General features: G+C 36.2%; 1 long non-coding RNA gene across 1 annotated transcript; it reads right to left on the reverse strand.

Moving 5' to 3' along the window:
• Positions 1 to 2,244: 2,244 nt before the first annotated feature.
• Positions 2,245 to 3,381, reverse strand: LOC149067676 (uncharacterized). Its single transcript, XR_016195337.1, has 3 exons — positions 3,213 to 3,381; positions 2,862 to 2,978; positions 2,245 to 2,542 (listed from the first exon to the last, which is right to left on the reverse strand). It is a non-coding gene; the product is annotated as an uncharacterized LOC149067676 (long non-coding RNA).
• Positions 3,382 to 21,665: the final 18,284 nt, after the last annotated feature.

A 21,665-nucleotide genomic window follows, 5' to 3' on the forward strand; every position in this document is an offset into this window, starting at 1 on the left:
AGCGATATATAAAAAAATATCGTTGTAGAGCGGCTGCAAGATCTCTTAAAAATATCATTATAGAGGGATTTATCGTAGTAAAGGATATCATTGTATCGAGGGGATTCAACATTTTTTTTGGCTGAAGTCAATTCCAAGCAAGATTTGAAAAAAACAAACCAGAATAATCTGTGTAAAAATATAGAATAATAATTCTCTAAGAATAGATTATATATAGATAAGAGTGTTTCTTATATATAAACTTTTTTCAACGCTTGGCTCCCTTTCAAACTTTTTTCCCATGCCCCCCCCCCCCCCCGTCTCAACCAGGCGGTTCGCTCTCATATCCGGGGCCGCAACTGTGGGGGGGAGAACAGGCTTTGTCTGGTGCCTTGTGCGCCGCACCAGAGGAGGCACCCCTTTAACGCCGACTTTAACAATACAAGGGGGCGCTAAAATATATGCTTGCCCGGCTGACCAAGCATCCAGTTGCAGCCCTGCTCATATTAACGACAGATCAGGCCCTTTCTAATCATTGATTTATCTGAACTGTCAGCTTCACTCATATTGGAACCATGGTTCTACTGGTAAAAAGGAGTCGGCTTTTTATTGTTTTGTTTGTACGACGTAAACCTGTTTTTTTATAAAAGGTTTAATGATTGATAACACAATAAAATTTTAGTTACTTTTCAATCAATGTGGCCATCACCCTATACGTGCAATGCATTACCAAAGACCATTTTTAAAAATTAAATCAAGGTGATTCTACGTTTTACAGGATATGTTACGATAAAAGTGATGAATCCGGTGATTATGCATAATCACAAATCATTTTAAATTTGATAAATTTTATTCATACACCGAGAATTTTTACATTTACTAGTGATTACGTACAATCCCTAGCTAGTGCTGGTAAATATGATAAATTGTCAATTAATTACTCACATTTACCAGAGATTATGCATAATCTTCAGTCTAGAATGATGAATTCAATCGGTAATGTTGGTTTTGCTTGCACATGTTAATACGTGTGAAGAACGCCAACCTTACGTGACTGATAATAGTTTTTGTTTTTATCTTTTTCACACTTATTTTCATTTCAATTTTCATGGCAAACTACGTGTAGTGTACGTATCACGTACCGGTAAAACAGGGAAACTGGTTAAAATAAATAGAAGAAAGATGATAATTTTTCTCATAATTACTGAGCTTACCAATTCCATTAGGAATTATACATAATCACTGGTAAAAGTGAAAAATGTAGTAAAATTTGTCAAACTTACAGACAATTATTGATTATGCATAATTAACTGGTTTGTAATTTTCACCGTAACAGATACATTATTCAGCCGACTGAAACCCGATGCTACTAAAAAACGAACTACTACAAACTAACTACGAAATAAAAAACACAATTCTCTGGGCAAAATACCCAAAACTGTGGGCACTTTTCAAATGTTGTTCCAAAAAAGATGTTTCATTGACTAAAAGTATTAGTAGTAGCTTGTTTTTTGCTAGATTTCGCCATATTTCTCTGCAAGTGAACGAGTACTTCTCAGAAAGAAACACAAAATATACAATATTTGCAGAAAATGGATCGTCTACCCATGCTATAAAACATATGCGCCGCTGTGGTGGTCGACTGGTTATAGTGACGGACTCGCGATGCGAGGATCCGGGTTCGAACCCCACAGTGGTGGTCGGCTGAAGTTGGTTTTCTGTGGTTCCCAACTTCAAGGCGCAAATGCGAGCTGATCTCCCCGTTAAAAAGTCTCGCCACAGAGAGCAACAGTCCTACAACGATAAATCATTCAATCATAACACTTCACTCATAGTTAGAAAAACTGGTGGCAGATGGCAGCACTACACATAACAAGCATTACAGAGAAACAAAAAAACTTCGTCAGGTTTCACTACACGTACACGCACATTCCCGCATGTACCGATTCGTTGGGGGTTCCGCGGCGGATGTGGGTGTGGTGTAGCAGTAGTAGGTAGGGCCTCCAAAAAAAAGGCTCGGGGATCCATGATGCTCTTAAGTCAGCCACCTCGTTGGGCAATTTGCCGGTTGTGGCGTGGTATATATATATGTATATATGTATGTAAACTCCGGCCCACAAGTTAATCCAACCCATTTGAGAATTTGATCCCGCTTGCAAAATAATTTCGAAAAATATACCAATATTTCAAAATACGCTTTATTGGAACACATGGGTAGATGTAATATACATGCCCGAAATAGATGAAACATGATGCGTTATTAATTTTGGTGACCAATGCAGAAAATACCTCAGCACCAGTTGTACATGTTTAATTCAATTTTATCACTATTTCCATTGATATTTGGACTGCGAAAAAGTAATCTAGCAATTATGTGGCCTGCAAAAGTAATTCCTAGACGAAATACAGCCCGCGAGCCAATAAGTTTGTGCACCAAGCTGTAAAATATGCATGTCCAGCCAGGGCCGCCCTTACCGGATGCGAGGCCTTTTGCGAAAATGGTAGCGGGACCAGAGGCGTCTCAAAATAATTTCGGTATTCCTTGGCACTGACTTTATATATTCTGTGGAAGACGAGAATCGAAAATTCAGAAAATAAAAATCATGAATATTTAGGATAAATGAAAGAAGTAATTTCAAACCTGATGAATTCAGAATAAATGAAAGAGAGAGAAATAATTTCAATATAAATTCAGATTTCCAGAAAATTATCAAAATTCAGAACTCCAAAAAGATGAAAATTTTAAAATTTATTTAAAAAATCAATTCTAGAATTTCTGGAAATTCCGAATTTATGAGATGGAATTATTACTTTCTAGATAAGAAATGAGAATTCCAGAATTGATGAAAAAATTCAGAATTTATGAAAGAAATTATTGTTACCGTAATTGCGGGGCCCGATGTGACCGCATTTGTCGCACACCATTAAGGGTGGCTTTTGTGTCCAGCAGAAGATCATGTAAAAAATTAACTTTCGTTTTTCTTGAAGATGCTTTATATCTTTAAAAGAAAATTAAAGTAACGTTTTTGCATGTGAAATAACATAACGTCAAATTATGACACATCGCATAAGATATGTGATTATTGGGTTCAAAAATGGTGACAAAGATACGCACGAATATGAAAAATGAAAAATAAAAAAGCTATTTATTTAATGAAATTTGAATAAATACATTACTACACACTTATCTTACATTATATACAAGAAATAATTAAGTAGATGAGCTGCATTACCTTTCCTGCGTATAACACGCAGATGCCAATATCGTTACTTTCAGGAAAAATACTATCGTAATGGTCCACAGCTGCGTATTATCCGCATGGGAAGAAAAATTTCTTCTGGCACATTGGTGGTCGACTGAAGGTGGTTTTCTGTTGTTTCCAAGATTCACCATAGAGAGCAACAGACCTGCAACGGTACAAATATCCAATCATTCCTCACTCATAATTGGAAAAATAGATGGCAGCATCAAAAGAATTCACGCATAACACCGGATGCGCACTCAGACTATCAAGTACACATGCGCACTTCTGTCACAACTCATTCGGTAGTAAATTGTCCATGGCGATGTACCGGAGTTGTGCTCGGAAAGTAAAAGTTCATTAATCAATATTAAAACCTTAAGGAACGGAAAAGGTGGTTTTTCACTTCTTTGTGAAAAACCATTTTCGGTATTTTCAAAAAAATACCGATTTTTCTACTCAGATCCAAACGCCATCTATAAATCCGTAAAAAAAGTATATTTTCCAAATTAATTTTTAAAAAACAATTGCTTTTATTCAAACCTCTAAGAGAAAAAGCTGCAGCAGTATGTATAAACCGCACTAAGAAATTCGGATGTTACAGTCGCCTGGCAGTCGAGTGGTTAGGAACTAGCTCCCCACTGGGCAGGTCTGGGTTCAAGCATGGATGTCTACTAACACTAACAAATTCCCTGGACGGATCATGCTGATCGCTTGGGAATACGTGAAGATCACGTTACTTATATATTTTTTAACACATAATTCGCCGATTATACGCGCACACACTACGATATCTCATCACCATGATTCTGATCTGTGTCTGAAGCCAGATCCACACTAGCAGAACTCTGAAGAATTCCGCAGCGCAAAAACCGGTTTTGGTGAAGTGGCTACGCAAAATCTACCATTTAAATCAGTGTTTTTTAACCTTTTTCAGCTCATGGGGCCCCTATGGATGTCATTTTTTTCTCGTGGCCCCCTGTCCTATCCAGGGCTCCCTACCCTCTTCCAAGAGTAAGATACTTTTCATTTTTTTTTATTATGAATGAAATTTTAATAAATCAGATCAATCTCTGGGATCCTGGCTAGGCACGGATTCAAATGGTGGATTATCATCCCTCCCAGATGTCAAATTATATGGTAAAAAACGGTCTGTGTAAAATACGGGACGATCCAATGAACCTGCACGATAAATCGACCCTCCCAACACATCAACCGTTCCTCTGGCGGCCCTCCATACTTAGCTGGAAATATATAATCTTTATTGTTTTAAGCAAAAAGCCTCTACAGTGGATGGCAACAATAACAAATACAGTATGACAAATATTAAAAGAACTAATTACAAATAATCATTTTTGGAAGAACACAAAAGGGAAAAAAATAGTTCATAGAAATGAACATTTCCATTTGGGAGGGGTTCAAACAGTTATGATTAGTGAAATATATACATATATATTACATGTTAGCAAAAACAATTTATCAAGTGGTGTGATTCATTCCACAAAAAGATCTCTAAAGGATATTATATCAGACAGCAAATGGAAAAGACAGTTTAGTTTTTGCTCACAAAATTTGAGAAAGGCAATAAAAGAGATTGTATGGCTGGGTGTACGGAAATACCTGCGTCTAAATGAATTGTAAGCTGAACATGTCATTAGTACGTGAGCCCAGGTCTCAAATTCATTGGAATTACAATATGTACATGGCACCTGCGGATTGATTTCAAAGACACTCCCGTTTATGAACAGTCTATTTGCACCAAAACGAATTTGCATGAGAGTTCTTTTAAATTTAAGCGGAATATTGTAGTCAGTGAGGTAGCTCTCAGGTCCAAAATTCATTTTAAGTTGTTTGTAGTGGGGTGAAAAGTTTGTGCTCTGAATATTAGCCATGTCATTTTGCATGTTTTGGATGTTAATTGAGTTTAGAATGACAGGAATATAATATTGGATGATAGCTGGGTCACTTGAGTGCTTCAAAAAACAATAACCACTGTTGTCAATTATTTTCCACAAATTTGCAAGCCAGTTGTATTTTTCGCTTTTACTCGCGAAGTTTCAAAAAACATTGTTTTGGAAGCCTGTAGGTCGGCATTTTTTCAATCCTGAGCCAGTAACGCAAAATAAATTTCGAAAGAAGTGCAGAAATGTGTGGTTGCTCTGACCATATGTCCCGGAGTTTTTCTGTCTAAATGGAAAATTCTTTTGGCAAAGGTGTTAAAGATCGACTCAAGTTTTTCAAGATAAGAAGGGGACCAGATCGCCGAACCGTAAGAAAGCACTGAAAAAACAAGAGAGGAAAAGAGTTTGAATGCTACAGGGGGTGAGGATATTTTTGCGCCAGCTAAAATGGGTAAAACTGTATTTATTGCTGAATTGGTTTTTGACTGAAAAGTTAATCTTGCCAAATGAAAATGACCTGAAGAGGAAAATGGGACACCCAGATATGTGTAATTTTCTACTACCTTTAAAGGTAGACCCTCAAAGAAGAATTTTTCAGATTTCTTGAGCTTACCTCCTCTCCTAAAAACCATAACTTTGGTTTTGTCAGTATTAATTTTTAATTTTTTACGAGAGCAGAAATTTTCCAAAATTTTCATTTTTCTCTGCAGGTTCAAAGGAGAGTCCGCTAGGACGACCGTATCATCTGCGTAAAATAGACAATGTAACGAAGTTTCGGAGTTAATGAAAATTAGTTCAATATGCGATTCCTCCAGCAGTTTAACAAGATCGATTATGTAACAAGAAAAAAGAGCGGGCGATAAAATTTCCCCCTGCAGAACCCCACGAGTAATTTTTATACTATATGTCAGGCCGAACGGGGTCCTGACCCTCAAAGTCGCCTTTTTGTATATATCGTGAATCACAGCTATAAAATGTTTGCTTACACCCAAATTTTCTAAAGTTTGGAAGAGAATATTGTGGTCAATTGAGTCAAAGGCGGTTTTAAAATCAACGAAAAGGGCATACAAACGGCCTTTAGGTTTCGATAATTTATTTTGAATCATACAATGCAGACTAAAAATTTTATCCTCACAACCATAGTTTTCGCGGAAGCCAGCCTGTACTTCTGGAATGATACTATTTTGATTCAACCAAGTGTTAAATCTGTTGTTTAAAATTGAGGTGAACAACGTTAAGATATTTGAGACCAGAGCAATTGGACGATAATTTTCCGGAAGTGTTTGATCACCTTTTTTATAGATTGGACAGATTATCACTTCAGCCCAATTCACCGGGACACATGCGGAGTCAAAAATATTGATGAATATTGATAGTAAAATTTGTCTTGTGTTCGGACTGGAGTTATGAAAAAATTCGTTTAAGATCAAGTCACACCCGTGGGTCACTTTTAGCTTTTTTATAGCTGTGTTGAGTTCTGTCAATGTTATTGTAGTGTCAAGATTCCTATCCGACGCATCAGTTAGATGAACCGCATCATAACTAGGTGCGCGTGTATAATTTTGTGAAGTTGAAAATAGGGTACGATAATAATTTTCCCAAACTTCGACAGGTATATTGCAATGTACAAAATTTTTTCGAGTACGAAATATTTTTAGAGCGTCCCAAAATTGGGTGGAATTTTTACAAGAGCAGATAGTAGAATTCAATTGTTTAAAATATTTTTCCTTAGCTGCTCTAAGAGTGGCTCTATAATTGTTTTTCAAAATTTTGTAATTGAGTAAGGCATAAGAATCGTTTCAGGTGTCTTAGGGCTCTGGTGACTTTAATTTTTTCCTCCAAACATTCCTTGTCAAACCAATTATTTTTTCTTTGTCTAGCTGAAGGGTTTGAAGGTATTGCATTCGATATGAGGTTAATGCGTCTAGCAGCAGCAACCATTGTTTCCACAAATGTTAGGGCATTTGGTAGTGAGTTTTCAGAATGCAATAGGGGCTCGGGGATCCATGATGTTCTTAAGTCAGCCACCTCGTTGGGCAATTTGCCTGTTGTGGCGTTGTATTTGTATTTGTATTTGTAATAGATCATCAAGTGCCATTGAAAAACTTTGTGCTGCAGAATCCCGCCATTTAGATTTCTCTGATACTACTGCAGTAGGTACCCGATGATCAGTTGTGAGTGGAAAAATTAATTTTGCTTCAATAGGAAAGTGCTGGGAAGCAACGCTGTCACAAACCTTAAAATCCGAGAGGTAAAAGTTATAGATAGAGTGAGAAACAAAAAACAAATCAATTGTACTTGCACCGTTGTGGGCTATATACGTAAATTCACCAAAATAGTCAGAGGGACAGGAACCATTTAATAAAATGAGATTATTGATTACTGCAAATTCGTAAACCCTATTCCCCCGACGATTTGTAATTTTATCCTTGGATTTCCTAAATACCGTATCCCATTCGCTGTCTGAAAAATTGTTTAATGGGAAGTAAAGTTTTTCTCCCATTCGAGTGTTAAGGTCAGCAGCAAATACTGTTCAGTTGAACTGATACTGTTCAGTTATGTTGGAGAAATAATCAAGAAAATCATAAAAATCTGGATCATATTGATTATCGGGTGGAAAATAACAAAATACGAACAAACATTTTGTCAAACAATAATAATCAGATACCAAGGCAATAAAAAATCTGTTCTGTTTTATAACATGGGTATTTCTACAGATTTGTTTTCTGTAAGCTAATACCAAGCCACCACTAGATCTTCCCAGAACTGATTGCTTGTGGGCTGGTTGGTGTATTACGCAAAAATCGGGGTTATTATAGGGCAAATCAAAATTTACATTATGCCAAGTTTTGACTAAACAAAATATATCAGAAGTATACAAGTTTCGCCAAAAATGAGGAAAAAAAGTTTTCAAGAGATATGTTGATTCTCTGTGACGTTTGATATTCAGCATTATGTTGACTTGACAATAAAGAGTCCTTAAGTTGTGGTCTTGAGGACAGCCCGGCATCCGAAAGGGTCTGTAGATGAAATGGGTCGCAGAAGTTTCCTTCGGTTGTAAAAACTCTGTTTATGTTTACGTCGCTGATAAATCCGGATCTGTGCGAGGGTTGTATTTCCCAGGAACAACAGCAACAAAATCAACAACACAATCAGAGATCGCATCGTATATGTAAACACGATCATCACAAAAAAGTTTGTTATAAATCAAGCGAATGTTCGTATCTCCATTGATTTTGAGATCGCGGGCATGTAAACGCAGCTTTGCACGGACCACACGGGTGATCGCGGAGAAATCCTCATCAATGTAAACATTGGAACCCTTGAGTTTCATTCGATTTTTGAAAACCGATTCTTTCTGTTTGTAAGATGAGAACTTGCAAATCACACGGCGGGGGTACCTTCCAGCTACTTAGCTGGAAATAACAGCTTACATATGAAAATCATAGTACCAGATCCCATATAGTGTGCAGTCTTCTCCCTCCATTATAGACATGAAGACCTGGGTCATGCCCACATAGACCCAAGGATTCAGATTCCCCTGGTTCTAAGGACGGATCTGATGGATTCTGGAAGTAGTAATATTTTTCAACCCTGTTTCACTTTTAAACCTTTTTTTCTCTTCACAGCTCTCTATGACTCCCTTCACCACCTGTCGTGGATCACCTTTCTTCTGATTTTCTCCCGTGGCCCCCTAGAATATCATATCCCAGGACCGCAAGGGGGGCCATATGGCCCCAGGTTGAGAACCACTGATTTAAGTCACCACTCTGTGCTAGCCAGATGTCAAAACTGGTTTTTGCGCATTCTGCAAAGTTTTGCTGGTGTAGATCCCCAAAGCAGAATATTTTGCATTGTTCTGCAATGAACCCTCGGCTGACTGGAAATGTTCTGACAGCAAAAACTCCCATAATAGTGTTTCTACTAAACTTTTGTTAAATTTCTTCCAGATTGTTCTGCAGTAGCACTGATTGTTCTGCGACGTCGCAGATTTTGGCATATTCTGCTTTGGGGGTGTAGATCTGGCTGAAGGATGTGAACATAGTGCGTCCGTTTCCGATTTTGGAAACCCGCGTCGTCTCCAATTGGTTAAAAACCCGAATTTCAAGCTAAAAAAAGTTTAAATTCGTCTTTTTAACGAATCGAAGACGACGCGGGTTTCTAGAATCGGAAATACGGAACACTATATTCACACCCTAAAGCCGGGTTTTCCTAGGAGCAGGTTTCTACAGCATTTGCAGCGTGAAAACGCTGATTGGTCAAAAAACCAGAATTTCAGGTTTTTAACCAATCAGCATTTTCACGCTGCGCATGTCGCAGAAATTCTACTCCTAGGAAAACCCAGCTTAAGACGTGAGCCCCCATGCGCCAAAGACTGCTGTACGCTGCGATATACATCATTCTATTTACAATTCTTATAACGACTAGTGATTTGATTTACCATGGCCCTATGGTCACTGGTAACAGTGGATTACGTTCACCTTTCTGTTCCTCTGGCATCAATACGTCGCAACGACTTTCTTCTTCTTTCTTTCTTTCAAACCGAAAACTGTGCAAAACTGTCGCCGTCGGGAAATTTCCGCAATGGTGGTTGGACCGTGATGAACTTTATTAAGGAAATAATAATAATAAATAAAACATAATATAAAATAAAACAACGCAAAGATGTCATACAGGGTGTCCTTTAAGTGCTATTGCGGCCTTTATCTTATCAACCGTCCGTCGTAGAGGTAGGAATTTTAATTTACAAAATGTTCAAAAGGTGTTCTAAAATTACCCTGCACCAGTTTTGAGAGTGAAAATACAGTGTGTCACAAAATAAAAAATTACGTTTCATACGGTTCCCTGTCCTGTAACTTTTTTTTTATTGCACTGAACATAACACATAAAACGTACAATCAAACTGAGAAAAACACAAAACAATAAACCCCACAAAAAATAACATTACGATGATACAGACACTCTGTGACCCCAAGGGACTGATAGTCCTGCCAGTGGGTCAATATAAGTTAAATTAGGGAGTTAATTGAATTATGCAACAACCTTGTTACAGTACTAATTGGTTAATATTTTATAATGCCATATATATATATTTTTAGATATTTTTAATCTGAACAAAGAAAATATATATATATTTAAATCCAAACATATATAAAATTAGTTAGTTGACGAACACAGAATTCACGCACAGTATGTATTCACATGTATTTTTAAATTGATTACAGGAATGGTTATATTATTGATGTTTTTAGAATGAATTATTTTAATTGTGTTGCTTTATGATCCATTATTGCATCCAATTGTACTTCCAATTACAAAGTTGTTGCCCTGTATCTTCTGAGGCCAACAGAAAAAATTCCATGTTTTTAAGTGCAATATTCGCAGACATATTCGAATTCTAAAATCGGAGAAAAGAACATGATCATCATTATGAAAGAACAGCAAAAACTAACTGGACTCTCAACGTTCCTTTCCTTCATTTATGCTGTCCTTTCCCAACTTTCCTCCGATTTTGAATTCGAATATCTCAGCGAATAATGTGCTTAGAAACTTCGAGTTTTTTGTTGGTCTTTTCAGAGACAGGGTAACGACTTTATATTTAGAAGTTAGAAGACGGGGACCATATAAATATTTAGATTTTTTTTATTTTGTTACACACTGTATTTTCACTCTCGAAACTGGTACAGGGTAAGTTTTGAGCGTTTCTTGAGCATTTTTTAAACTGAAACCATACCTCTGCGACAAACGGTTGATGAGATAAAGGCCGCATTATATATATATATATATGTAGACAAATTGCACAACGACACAGATATTCAATCATTACACTTCACTCATTGATGGATACTGAAAATTCGAACACGACACTAGATACGTATTCAGACTGTTAGGTACCTACACACATATATTTCCGGCACGACTCAATCTACAGTAAATTGCCCATGGTGATATACCGGAATTGTGCTCGGTTTGAATGAATGAGTCTCTCCTGGAAACCGTAGTTGTTTTCTCCTCTCAGTCGCGTCGGCCAACTGTCTAGTATTCCACAACGTCTAAGGATGTGAACATAGTGCGTCCGTATTTCCGATTCTGGAAACCCACGTCATCTCCGATTTTTCAAGCTAAAAAAAATTGAAATTTTGTTTTTAACCAGCCGGAGACGACGCGGTTTTCCAGAATCGGAAATACGGATGCACTATGTTCGCACCCCAACGGCTTAACGCCGGTTTCGTGTTTCTCAATCTGCGCACTACCAAAGAAAAGTGTTCACACTGACGGTGCATGAATAGCCAACCAGGTGCACCATTTCCGAAATAGACCTTCTGAGGTTCTGGGTCGTCAAAATTTGTGTTATAATCAAAGTCTGCCAAATCAGTTGTTTTACCCATGGTACAAATGAAAATTATACAAACAGAAACTGTGCTCTAGTGATATATATGCGGTGATATATGAGCCACGCCTTCCTGATGTCCCGTCTTCAGGTATGTTCGTTGATGTAAATAGGGAGGGAGTTGGGTGATGTAATCTCGTCTCAGTTTAATTTTAAAAAATATTTCGAGTAGAATGCTAAAACTTACTGATTTATTTTTTTCCAGCCACCTTGTTGGGCGATTTGCATTTAAGGATTTGTGTTTGTATTGTTACTTATTTGTATTTCTTGATTTACATTTCATTTTAGAAAGTATAGCTGTGAATATCATAGCTTACAATAAAAAACGATCTTGTCAGAAAACCAGTTTTCAACACGGTTATTTAAATTATGTTTTATCTTTAGGGGTGCTTTGAGTGTATCTGACATCCATATTTTTTATGGCCAAATTTTTTCAGCCACCTCGTTGGGCAATTTGCCTGTTTGTGGCCATTGTATTCGTATTTATTTTTCTCTTGTTTCTATTCAAAATTAAAAATATCAACACGATAGTATTTTATATATTGGTGCCTCTCTTGAAGTGTTATGAAGTGATTTCTTATATAACCATATGAGAGGGCAATATATTTACAGATTTTATTAGCGCCGGTAGCCGCGAACATTTTAAAACTTATTTTTAATAATTATTTACAGTTAAGTTGTTTTTATAGCCATTTCAGGAAGATTCATTTTGTATGCTTTGCCATTCGCAATCCATCAACAAATGCGATTCCTGAAAATTTTTTTCGAATCTGGAAATGTGAAGAATGACAAACGACACATTCTGCAGAAAAACAACATGGCGGTAGAAGAAACGAGACTAAGCAACCAGAAAAACATAACTATCTCTCGTTCAATATTTTTTCAGCTAAATATAGGAACGAAGATTATTTTTCTGGGGTGGGCTTAGTACTACACAGAAGTAAATTACTCTGTCACATCTTCAAGAACTGAGGAGGCATAAAGATGACGTATCACCGAAATCAATCAGTGTTGTGAGACCAGGTGAATGTCAAGATGACTTTCCATAGGAAATGTATTGCAAAGAAACTCAACAGCAAAACAAGAGTTTATTACGGTATCAGGCATGTGTGTACATATCGGAATGAGAATTCTGCAACCTGGGGTTATATAAATGCTCAGAATGGTTTTTCAGTATATATTCTCACCCTTTTTAACATTTTAATGCTTTGAAATATTTCCGCATCTGTCGTCCCTGGATCGTGTTTTCTTTGTAGCAATAAGGAATTAGTATATTATATCGTTGACAAAACTTTTAGATAATAATTTATCTTCCTTCTCTTTCACAGCTTATTTTATTTTGAAATTATATAAAAAAAGGAGGAAAATTTTTGGCATTCAAAATTTTCATGATATGGTACACACACAGGGTTGGGTTTTTGAGAACAAGCGTCAAAAACTGTCGAAAACCATTAAAAACCTAAACGAATGCTTTTAGATAATGTTTTGAACACAATAGGTATATAACATGATGAAAACTTACTTTTTGCATATTGCAATATTTTTATTTTTATTTTCAAACATTATTTGTTACAATAATTTTAACATTTTATTACAATAATTTTAACATTTTATTACAATAATTTTAACATTTTATTACAATAATTTTAACATTTTATTACAATAATTTTAACATTTTATTACAATAATTTTAACATTTTCTTACAATAATTAAAACAAAATATCAATTATAATTTGCAATTTTGAATTTTTCGACATAAAAAGAGTCTCTCTGGAACATTTATTTATCTAAAATATTCATTATTCGTGTTCAATTTGTTAGCGAAATAGAGCTGTTTATTCTCAAAATATGAGTAATAGGTGGATCAGGGTTAGGTTTTTGACCTCAGAAACCAATTCGATATTAAAACAGTCAAAAACTTATTGTCAATTTGTCAAACAGTTTTTTCAACCTGATAGACATGTTAAATAACAAAACACTTGTATGTAGATTAAAGTGTTTTATATTTTGAATTGCAATTACTGAGAAAAAATATCTATCTTGATATTTTAAATTTTCTGATCTGAACACAATTTTATTTCGTATAAAAGTTCTCGTGCAGCATCTGTTAATATACTAATTAAACTGATTTATTTCACCTAAAAATTTCTTAGCTCAGGTTGTACAAATCCAAAGTTTTATATAAAGAGTATTTTCAATCAAAGCAGAGCTGACGGACGTGATACCCAAAGCATTGTTTTTTACGTTCAGATACAGCTTCAATCGAAGAACCATTGCATTATAAATGCTAGTAAATATACCATGTCATAGTCAAACTTAGTTATTCGCGCTTAGATTAAGTTACAAGAGTTTCGTAAGCATCATATGGCAAGCTAGCACTGCAAAATTAGCAGACATTTTAGTCCTACTATTTAGCATTTTAATTGCCAGATATATTCTAATGTTATGCAGAATAAGGGTATCGTTCTAAGTATCAGTGATTATCTAGATAATTTAATAAGAAATCAGCATTGTGTGCATATATGGTGTAAAAGAACTTTTTAAATACCTATCTGTTATAAAAAGAGTATAGCAGATGGTTTATAGATATATGCATATATAAGCAGTTCAAGAAATTTTGGAAAATCAAGAATCATCTTGAATTGAAAAGTATCAAATCGTTCCATATTTTTCTTTCAGTTTTTATGCTTTATGCTCTTATTCAGATTGTATATTTTACAAAAAAAATACATTATATTCTCTAAAGTAATAAAATAATTCTGTAGAGAGTAGAAAATTATTTTACAATCATTATATTAAGTACTTATTTTCTGTATAACAGTCAATTTTAACTTTAGATGCACAATTAACATGTGTATTTCTAATGAGAATTTTTATGTTGAAAAGCAATATTTGAGGTTTTTGACATGACAGTTTAAACCGGGGTTTAAACCATCAAAAACCTGTCAACCCTGATGATACATACGTGTAGTGGCAGTTGTTTGAGACTCTTTCTTTACGTGAGAAATTTGTCATATTTTAAAAATATTGAATCTTCCATTCAACCAGTCTCGATTTTATTTCACTGAACTTTTGGGATCATTCAAATTTTATAGCAAACATTTTTTAAATGATATTAACTCGGTGCACATCACCATTAAATTTTCACTTTTCCAACCCGAACCACATTTTTGAAAGTAGAATGTTTTGATTTTTTTTATACTGATACTGCACTTGAAAACTCCTATGCAAACTCACGGTCTTCCGTGGCTTTTAGACTTATTTCTGAACCTCGTAGTTGAGTCCAAACACAATGAAATGACGTTCTTTAAAAAAAATGTTCCTGGTCTAGTAAATATTTACTTCTTATCATAATTAGCCGATAACCTGCAAAGATGATCTTTGACCCGGGGAACGTGCCTCAGCTCGTTGAGTCGAGAGAAGTTTCAAATTGAGAAAGGGGCTCTTGTTCAAAAATGAATATCGCGGTTTTCGCAGCTTGCAAAAATGTCTTTAGTTTGTTATTGCTTTCATTATTGAACATCTGATTTTGGATTTGTTTGATTTCTACGGTACTTGAGCGTTGATGTGTAGTGGCACTTCTGTTATAAAGTATTCAAAAAGAGTAATCCCTCTTTTTCCAACTTGAGTCTCTTCCGCACACAAGTTTTATCATTATTTAAAATACATTGCTTGACAATTGTTAACGGAACAGTGTTCTTTTTCGTCATAAATCTAACGATAGACATCCTTCAAAGAAATAAAACTTGTCGAATGTTTATGCCAAGCTCTCCTCAACAATTTAGTGGGCAGCATGTGCACAACAGATGCCAAACATGCATCAGTGTCCGAGGAGGACACACTTCATACCGAAAAACTCATATATCATGTTTTACAGCAGAACGAGCACTTTTCGTAACTGTTTAAAATTGCTGTAAGAGCATCATTTTTCCTTTTGCTTATTTTTTTCTTTCATGTAGTGATATCTGTTTCATTTTGCTTAATAGAGATACTTCAGAATGTTTATTAAACATGTGAAAAGTTTTATTTCTTTGAAGGATGTCTATCGTTAAGTATGACGAAAAATAGCACTGTTCCTTAGCATTTGTAATGCAGTATATATTCCCGTGTTACATTGGGGAAAAAAAAAGAAAGAATAGGATACGTGCTTTGTCACTGGGAATGTACTGTATTGTAATTTTTAAGATGCAACTTGTTAAGTAGTCATAATGGCCATAAGAAGCGCGAATAATTTTTCTTATCAGAACCGAGTTTATTTGGAGTTTCTATAAAGCAAAATAAAAATTAGGAGAAGAAATTACTCAGTCGGCAAATGTATGTGTGTTCGTGGAAATGAACAGAATGCCAAAAGAGTTGAGGTTCGAACATTAAGACAAGAACTTGATGTTTGTTCTTTCATCCGATTTTTAGCGAGAACTAAATTTGTTTAACGGTTCGGCAAAATTTACTTTCGCGTCCAATGAGATGTTCAAATTACAAGCTTGGGGCTGTAAACCGAGCGTCATTTTTGTCGAAAGCTACAAAATCGCCGGCAGTTTCGTTTGAGCAATTTCTTTGCCTAAAACAACATTAGCGTCTTTTGTGAGACAAAGAAGTTTTGAGTCGCGCACGTACTGCTGTTGGATAATTTCACGCGGAAACGTAAGTAATTGTGTGGCACGTGCTTCGAGTTCCGAATCATCCAATCACAAATGTCTCGGGATTCACGTCACAATCAGCGACCTGTGAAATCTCGTTATCAGACTTTGCTTCTTTCGAAATTCAATTTTTGCTGATTTCTTAGGTAAAATGTCAATAAAGAAAGTCTTAATTGACCTCGAAATCAACTTTCCGATCAAAAAGTTACCTTCTATTTGACTGTTTCGATTATTTTTTTTTTGTTTCGCTCTTTTGATTCGTTACAATCACACATCTGCCGTAAATTTTGAATCTTTCTTTCCCTGAAAACGAGTAAATCCATTGATTTACTTCAGCGTTGATCAACCTATGGTCTGCGACGATGGCAGTGGTGGTCCGCAAGCAAACTTGATAATTGTAATTCTAACTAAATTGAAAATCTTCTTAGCAAGTATTCTATCAATAAATTTTATTGATTTCAGTAATATTCTTATGGGTTCAAATAGAAATTAGACTTTCAGTTAATTGAGGAAAATACTACTCATCGCAATACTAAATATGAAGTAAGTTGTAGCCAAAAAATGCAATATACAACAAATTTGCTGATTATTGCTGAAATTGCTGAAGAATGGGAAAGAAAAGACTGCAGCAAACGCAGTTAACTGAAATAAATTTCCTGAAAAAGCATTCATTGTGACTGGGGACCATTTTCATTGAGAAAAATATGAGAAACTGTAATCTGAAATACGACAAAATACGGAATATTGCCAATTGTTGTCTTAAACATTGCCACAAGTTAGCAAAATGACAAACTGCTGATGAAATGGCTGAAAATTTTGAATGAGTGAAAAATGAAGGACTACTAGAACTCATAGTAACTTAGCGGGAAAACGTTGATCATGACAAGTACGTCAGATGAGTATTCATATAAGTCAACGATTATAGTATAATTTGTAAGTTATGAAAGTTATCTTCATTCATCATTTTAAGATTATAAATTCGAATAAGTTTCGTTGAAAAAAACGGAACAACCACAGCTCCCGCCTGGCAGTCCAGTGGTTAGGGAGATACTTTTGACGGTGCAGGTCTGGGTTCGAATCCCGGTTCGGGCATGGATGTCTACTAACGCACTAATAAATTCCCGGGACAGATCGTAAAGATCTCTTGGGAATACGTGGTGATCACGTTGCCATTAAAAAAAAAAAAATTAAATAAAGAAAGGACAAAATATAGGAACGCCCCGTTCCTGTACGGGACACATGGTCACGCAACTCGTGGTGTAAGTTGGAGGTCCGTTGAATCATCTCAGATATTTTGCTGGTCCTTGGGTTCAGAAAGTTCGAGAAACGCTGATTTACTTGTAATTCATTTAACTTCAGGGATAAGACTCTCCGCCCCCACCTTTGAAAAGAAGCACGATACAGTGTTTCTTGAAAAACAACATGAAATCCTCTCGCATATTATTTCAAATTCTTAAATATTTCAAAAACTAATGGGAGAGATTGAAGTAAAAAAAAATTACGGAATTGAAGAAAATGGGGGGGGGTGAATATACCAGTGTTTCTCAACCTTTTTCCGACCCATGGATCCCTTTAACCCTATTTTCTTTTTTCTGGCCCCCGTCTTATCCAGGAGCAAGACTCTACTTATTAAACTGAATTTAGTCAAAAAACTAAATTTATAAGGAAAAAACTTTTCTAAGTAAGAATCAATCTCTCTGGAACCCCGGGCCAAGCACGGGTCCAGAAATGGGGTGATAATCTCTCCCAAAAGCTGAATTATATGGGAAAAATAGGTATGTATAAAGTACAGGACGATCCAGTGAACCTACAAAATAAATCGCCCCACCAGACACATCACCCTGGGTCCACGCTTACCGTGGACTAGAGTTCAGTGGGCTTTTTTTTCCTTCTTGTTGGGGTTTTATGCTTGACCGTCTCAACATAATGGGTCCTCGGGAAAAGCGATGTTCTGGGTCTCCATACTTAGATATTGAAGTAACAGCTTTCATATTTACATACTTGCAATCGAAAATCATGGTACCAAATCTCATCAAGTAAGCCTCTATGGATGTGCGATCATGGGCGCATGGGTTAAGACGTCTGCGAGATCTGCGTGCAATTTTCGAGAGCAAGTGCAGTTATTTCTAACGGGGGGGGGGGGGGGGGGCTCAGAAAAATCACTCGACCCGGAGGGCCTATGATGCTCTAAAGATAACTCTGCCTGGTTCTATGGACAGCTCTGGTGGTGTTTCTGGAAGTGATCACGTTTTTTACGCACCATATTTCACATGAAAACTTTATTTCTTATATATGTTCACTGTGGCCCCTTCACCACTTGTCGTGGCTCCCCATTCATCTGATTTTCACCCGTGTCCCGCTTAGAGTATCTCAGGATTGCAAGGGAGCCATATGGCCCCAAGTTGAGAACCACTGGTGTATACGACGTGAACCGCATTTTGGAAAACTAGGCTGTATGGTCTTCATCCTTTGCATTAGCATTTTCGATTACCGTTTTTATAATAGGTAGCAGATACGGTATAACACACATCATACTTTTTTATAACATTTGCAATAGAAAATTATAGGGGGAGAGAGAATAGAAAGTTGAAAAAAAAGGATGAATAAAAAAAATGGCTTCATTCGAAAAATGCACATTGGGAAGGTTACCTACCTATCCTCATTGGTCGCTTTGTTTCAAAGTTTGGTCCCACTCATTTGGTTTATTTTAGAAAAAAATGTTTGAAAGTCAATCCAATGATCTCTCATAGAAACTTGAGTCCGGCGATAAAAAACATTGATTAAGGCAACTGACTATACGTGCGCTGCACTTTGTTTTTAAACACTGTAATTTTTTACAAAAGAAATGTGGAAGGGGGTTGAATCATGATATTGTATAAAATAGGGAAATCAAGTGAGAAAAAAGTGAACTCTCTCAAGATATTTTTCAAATTATGTCCTCAATTTCAGTACTTACGCTAGACATTGTACATTGAAAACCACAGCGTGTATTTGAATAGTTTTGATACTGTACGTTGTTGCTATGGCCAGGATTACACTATGAAAGTTTGATAAAAGATCTTTTACAAAACTAGAAAAACAACCAATAAGCATGTCACATTCGGTTACATTCGAGCGAATGTAACAATATGCTTATTGGTTGTTTTTTTCTAGTTTCGTAAGAGATCTTTCAAGTTTCAAAGTCACATTCGCTCGAATGTAACCGATGGTTGCAATTTTCAACGCTAATTGATTGCAATTCAAATTTTATAAATGAACTTTTAAATACTTTTATAGTGTAATTCCGGCCTTGGACTGTTGGAAACAGCCTAAGGCCTGTTTACAGTCTAAAATCTGCGCAATGAACTAAAAGTTTTAAAATACACAGAATATCCTCTGAGATATGGCAGTTTTTTTTGTGTGAAACAATACGTGAATTTTTACAAAAAAAATTCAATATGTTATTTTCAGACGGCTATAAAATATTGAATTCTTGAATGTATAGCCAAGATCTTAGTTTACTGCCCAGCCAATATTATTTGGAATGCTTTTATAAGCTCTCACTTACCACTGACCCCTTTATGTATATCCCTGACTTTTCGGACTCCCGGGATTAAAGATTGAAATTATTATTGATATTTTTCAGAAAATTGAACGTGAGACTTCCACTGACCCTCCAGAAATGCACTGCGGACGTCCCGTTAAGAAATCCCACTTCACTGCGGTTCATTTGATCATTTTTGTCGTGCTGCGGTCATAAGGGACTTACAATTTATTGCCGATTTCGAACGACAGCCTTTTTTTTATACTCACCACCAAGAGGTTGGTGCGCTAACCATTCGATGTGAGGCTCCCTGTGGTAGCAATCTTTTTCTGTGGTCAGGTCACCGTTTTTGTTGTACCCCTGTGTCAGGAAAGTTATCTGACAAGGACGAACCGGGTATCGAACTCGCGACACCTCTAAAAACGTCCTTTGGTACTTTAGGCGAGTATCACCTGCCAAACAGCTCCCAGAAATTTCAGGAGAATGTCTTGCATAGTTTTTGAGAAATTTAGTTTCGTATGGAATAAGGTAACGAAAAAGAAAAATGCATCTTCAAAAGATGCGTTTAAAGAGTTTTTGCTGCCTTTAAAACCATTGTTTCAAATTATTGAAATCAGTCATAACTTTGGTTTTACTTATTGCATGTACAAAAAGTAAAACAGTTTTAGGTTTTAGGTAAAAAATTATTTCAAATAAATCTGTTAAACAGTTTTCGACAATTTTCGAAAAATTTGTCTTTTGCACGTAGTCAGTTGCCTTAAAAATTAATCAACTCAACCATTAATCATAAGTTTTTCATTTGATTCATTATCAAAGTGTGACAGTAAAAGTAATCTCGCGATATTCCACTGATGGTCGTTTTTTTATATTTTCAGGTTTACGAACCAATGTTTAATTTTGACGGCATTACTGGGTCTACTTACAGTTTCTGCCAAAAAATGGCGTGCCAAAGGAGGACGACATCGGGGTCACAAAGGAGGATCTCGAGGTGGAGGTACGAATATTGCTTTCATATAACATGCATATGTTTCTGCAGTAGGACCTCCCAAATCCGGACGATCCATAATCCGGACATTTCGGTCGAACTCTTTTCCCCCTCAACTGGACATTTTCTTTCTTTTTTGTACCACTTTATCTCCCCCCCCCCCCCCGATGTATTGTGCCCACTGGAGTTATCGCGCTTCTGGCAAAATGGAAACAAATGGTAGCGCCAACGTATCTCAGTGTGATTGGTCAGAAAATTAGCTTTGATGAAACTGATGAATGGGGAAATTGTATAACAACATGACTTTGAATCCAGATGATGAAAACAGAGAAAGATAAGATCCCAGAATGTCCAGACTGTTCATTTGGATGCTAAGAGAGCGCTTAAAAATCGCGTGCTCTGAAAACATAAGCTCTTTTTGTTTTTTAAATGCACTTTTTCTATTCGCTGAATTTTTTATTTCACATAAAATGGTTCAAAAACTTTTAGGAAGGGAAGTAGAGTTTTCGACTTTTAGTTGTTGAGTTGAGTTGTAGACTTTTAGGAGAAAGAAAGTAGGTACATCGGGAAAAAGAATCCGATGTGAACATGAGTTAATCGGGCTCGAGTGACAGTAATTCTGAGCATGATGAGATTGGTCCGAAAATTCAGCTTAAAACGTAGCTGTCTCAGGTTAGCGTGTTCATCCATATCAGCGAAAATGTTCGTTAGCCGAATCTGTATTCGTCAGCCGAGAAGCAGAAAAAAAAAAATATTTTTTAGCCGAAAAATTCGTAAGAAGAGGTGTTCGATAGCCAAGGTATGTGTGCAGTAGGTCTCGTTACGCAAGTACACCGTGTTTTTACAAATACCGATTAGTGTGACTTGAATTTCGTTATGGCAGTGACTTACAATTTCCCGTCATTTCTACTCTTATCTGTCAGACATGCATATTTGGCACCCTATAGCTCATTAAATCGTTTATGTCCGCACCTTGATGCGTTTTGAATTACATTTCGATATCGGG

The sequence above is a fragment of the Pholcus phalangioides genome, unplaced genomic scaffold (assembly GCF_987345545.1).
Source record: "Pholcus phalangioides strain wild (caught in Gottingen) unplaced genomic scaffold, Ppha-v1.0 ptg000029l_1, whole genome shotgun sequence".
In the NCBI taxonomy this organism is placed as follows: domain Eukaryota; kingdom Metazoa; phylum Arthropoda; class Arachnida; order Araneae; family Pholcidae; genus Pholcus; species Pholcus phalangioides.